The 4,353-nt window shown below is 47.4% G+C and overlaps 1 pseudogene; it reads left to right on the top strand.

Moving 5' to 3' along the window:
• The first annotated feature begins 3,036 nt into the window (after positions 1–3,036).
• LOC102768462 lies at positions 3,037–3,951 on the top strand (annotated as a pseudogene).
• Positions 3,952–4,353: the final 402 nt, after the last annotated feature.

Below are 4,353 nucleotides of genomic sequence, written 5' to 3'. Positions count from 1 at the left end.
TTGAAGACTGCTGCTTTTGTTGACTGATTTTCAAACTAAATTTCACAGCAAGTTGTTTACAGAGTTTAAATCTGTTAAATGTGAAAGACTGAAAAGTCAAAATGAGAGTTTCTGTTCTATTTCTAAAGTACGCTTATGTATAAAAATGAAAAGAGGGAGGGAAACTAGTTGCACTTACCTAATAAGCTTTTAAAATGCCAAGAATAAAAATATGATCAAAGAAAACAAATAAATAACCATTAGAAAGTGGCAAAACCCTAGTCAATTTGGCTCAGTGAATAGAGTGTAGGCCTTTAGACTGAAGGGCCCCATTTTCAATTCTGGTCAAGGGCACATACCTAGGTTGCAGGCTTGTTCTCTGGTCAGAGCATGTGTGAGAGGTAACCAATCAAAGTGTCTCTCTCACACTGATGTCTCTCTTTCTCTGTCTCTCCCCATCCCTTCCACTCTCTCTAAAAATAAATGGAAAAATAGCCTTGGGTGAGGATTAAAAAAAAGAAGAAAGTAACAAGGAAGTTGCCAAGAAAGTTGTATTTTTTCTAAATCAACTCTATAAGAATTTAGTGTACTCAATCACTTTGCCTTGAATAGTTGGCACTGTTGTACTTCACCCATAGGAAACCACAGTCAATGTTACTCAGATATAGACGACTACATACATTTCTCTCTATGATCTAGCATTTGGTTGTATATAATATTCTGGGATCACAGTGGCCATAGGTAACCCTTCAATTGTATGAGGTTATTATGACATTCATACATAGGAACAATGAAGTTGGGGTGATATTTTAATTTGTTGACACTGGAGAGAGAGCTCTAATGTAAAGTTGTTAGTTAAATGAAAGGGAATGCTATACATTCATAATAAAATTAAACATACATGTACAAGCACACACAGTAACTGCTCAGGGCAAAACCTCCTCAAATAAAAACTGTAATGACAGGTTGAATTGTTTGATGATGTTCTGGTTCATGCAACTTGGAAACTGTCTTAAGTGTTATAAGAGGAAGGAGCAGGAAAGGGCATGTGGGATCTGGCATTGGACAAAGAGATGCCCTCCCTCTCTGCCTTCATTTCTGCACCTCATCCTTATACAAGCCGAGGTCAGAGTACTAACTATTCCAGCCATGGGCAAACTATGCCCCACGGGCCGGATCCGACCCGTTCGGCTGTTGTATCCGGCCCGCGGAGCCGAAAGAGCGGAGGGTTCTCTTGCTCTCCCCTCCGCTCCTTCACCAGCAGCAGTGTTAACATGGCAACGTCCGGAAACACGGCCGCAGCTCCTTCTTCTGAGTCCAGTTTAAGAACCCATTGTGGCCCTCGAGTCAAAAAGTTTGCCCACCCCTGGTCTAAATAGGCAAGAAACACTTATGCCCTATTTCTATGGTGTACCATCAATTAAAATGTTTGCTAAGAATCAGAAAATTAAATTTGTGTTCTTGATACTAACAACAACCAATAAATTTTAAAAAATATTAAAATTATACATAAAATCAAACCTTCCATTTGTCTTCGTATTTCAATTTTAATGAGTATTTTTGGATATATATATATATATATACATATATATATATATGTATGTAATTTTTTCCTATAGAAAAATAACTGAAGACAGTAATATCGCTGACCAAATTGTAGCATAAAAAAATTAACTTGTCACCCATATGTGATTTGACAGACTAAAGCACAGCGGAAATGCCTTCTCCCATTTCTTGATAGTAATTTTACTCAACTTACATTGAGGTTTCCCCATATACTTTGCAAAATCAAAGCTAGGTTGCAATTGTTTAGAAATGTATGGTGTTTGTTTTGCTATTAATTTGGCTTGCCTCTCACATACAATCATTACTATTTGTAGTATATCACCAGTACCTTAACTTTGGTGTTATTTCTTTTAGTTTCAGAAAAAAATGAAAATAATTATTTCATTGCATTGAATTCTAGTATTTCTATCTACTTCTTTATTTCTCTACTCGAGGCCCGATGCATGAAATTCTTGCAAGAATAGGCCTTCCTTCCCCAGGCTGCCAGCACTGGCTTCCCTCTGCCATTCAGGACCTGGGCTTCCCTGGCAGCCCCGGCTTAGTCCAAAAGGTTGTCCGGGGGACATATGGTCTAATTAGCATATCATACTTTTATTATTATAGATTAGACACATGCATGTATTCATTCTACTATGACTAAATATATGTGTGTATACATATATATATAGTCATATTATCATATAGTCATATATATAAAGACAGCTACCATAACGACCAGAACACCATGGCCCCTTGCCCCAGGGAGGGGTTAGGGGCACCCCTAGGCAACGTAATAGGGTGCAAGTTTGATGGGGGGAAGTCTGAGAAATAGGGGGGAAGGTCTTAAGGGTCTGCGGGGTTGGGGTGGTCGGCCGGGAGTAGGTTTGGACTGTGCTGGGGAAGGAAGAGGAAGATCCGAGTGGAAAAGGGCTCAGCACAGTACCTTTCTCATTGCGACCAGGACGGCCCGGCCGTGGCCTGAATGGGCGGCTGTTTCATGAGTGCGCCTGGGACGCACATGTTCATGGCAGCGGCAGTGCTCCCGAAACTTCACTGATTCCAAATAGTAAAGAGCTATCAATGTCAAAGAACAGACAAATCCTCTGCAACTAGAGGCCCTGGGCTTTGCAATGCGACGGAAGGAAACGCCCTTTAAGGAGGAGCTAGAAACTGGAAGTGTGCGACCAGAGGATTGTGGGATTGTGGAGGCCACCTGGGCGACCAGAGGACTGTGGGATTGTGGGATTGTGGAGGCCACCTGGGCGACCAGAGGACTGTGGGATTGTGGAGGCCGCCTGGGCGCCTAGAGGATTGTGGGATTGTGGAGGCCACCCGGACGCCCATGGCTAGACAGTCAGCCTGTTATTACGCATGCACATAGTCAGCCCTATAGTCCTCAGTCTCGGAGTGTCTGGACGTGACTGCTGCCGGGAAATTATTCCTGTGGGGTTTGCTGTTCCCTCGCGGCGAGGAAGATCAGAATGAAAGGCTGCGTTTGTTGCCTTGGTTTGAAGCGGAGGACAAGAGCTGGAGTACAACCAGCTCCACGAGGAGCACACACGCACCTCCCGGAGCTGCAGGTGAAGCCACCGCATCCAGGCCCGCAATGCATCCATCGGGATCCTGGAAGAGCAGGGCCAGCCTCCAGGGAAGTGCAGCCTGGGGTACCTGGAGCGCTTCGGGCGAGCGGGCAGTGAAAACGGGATGCCGAGGACCCTGCTGAGCTCAGAACGGCTCAAGTCTCGCACCCCACCCCGAGGTCCCCGAGAGCCGCCTGAAGCTGGAACAGGAGCTGCGGACACAGGCCTTGGACAATGGGGAGACCATAAGCGCATGAATAGTCTGAAGCCAGACCTCATGCAGCTGCGCAGGATCCGGGACCAGGACCTGGCATGGCTCTGCCAGAAAGGCGCCCGGCAGAAGACAATCAACGAGTGGTTGGGAATCAAAAATGAGACGAATGAGATGAAGACCAGTATGCACTGGTGGAGGATGAGGAGGACCCCCCCACCTTGAGGAAAGAACCTGGTGTGTGGGCAAGATCCACCGCTCGCAGGCTGAGGCAATGCTGAAGGGCAGGCGGGATGGTACAGTTCCCATCCGTGAGAGCAGCCAGCGGGCTGAGGTGCCTGCTCGGTGGTGGTGGACGGTGATACCAAGCACCATGTCATCTACCGCCCGGCCGCTGGCTTGGGCTCTGCGGAGCCCTACGACCTTTGCGGGTCTCTGCAGGAGCTGGTGCTGCATGACCAGCACACCTCCCTCCTGCAACACAACGATGCACTTACCGTCATACTGGCACATCCTGTGCGAGACCTGCGGCCCCCCTGCCCCCACTGACTCATACAGAGCAGGACTCCATCTTTCTGTCTGTCTGTCTCTCTTCTTTGTGAATCTTTCTCTGTCTCAATCTCTCTCTTGCTTTCTCTGAGTCTCTTCCTGTCACTCTTTCTATCCCCATTTCTCTCTTCTCTGTCTCCCTTAGTCTCTGTACCTCTAAGTCTCTGTTAGAGAAGCATACCTCCTCCACCCCATGCCCCCTTTCCCCATGGGCACTGCCCTCCCCTGGCTCTGGCTGCCCCCACCAGTTCCTACAGTTCCCCCAAGCTCCCCCTGCCTGTCCCTGCCATGTGTACAAAGGCCCCTGGGGTGCTTAGCCCCAGCCTGGTGCCCTGATTTTTAAGCCATAGACCTGGGGTCAGGGCAGGAGGAAGGCAGGAAGGAACTTGCTGGGCCACTTCCCAGAACCTCAGCTGTGACATTTGGGGCCCGGCAGGTCCCGGCACCACAGAGACCCAACTTTCCCTCCAAACCCTGAAGTAAAACCCA

The sequence above is a fragment of the Myotis davidii genome, unplaced genomic scaffold (genome assembly GCF_000327345.1).
Source record: "Myotis davidii unplaced genomic scaffold, ASM32734v1 scaffold143, whole genome shotgun sequence".
In the NCBI taxonomy this organism is placed as follows: Eukaryota; Metazoa; Chordata; class Mammalia; order Chiroptera; family Vespertilionidae; genus Myotis; species Myotis davidii.
Note: the sequence above shows the minus strand (reverse complement) of the source record. Positions and strands in the feature narration are given on the sequence as shown.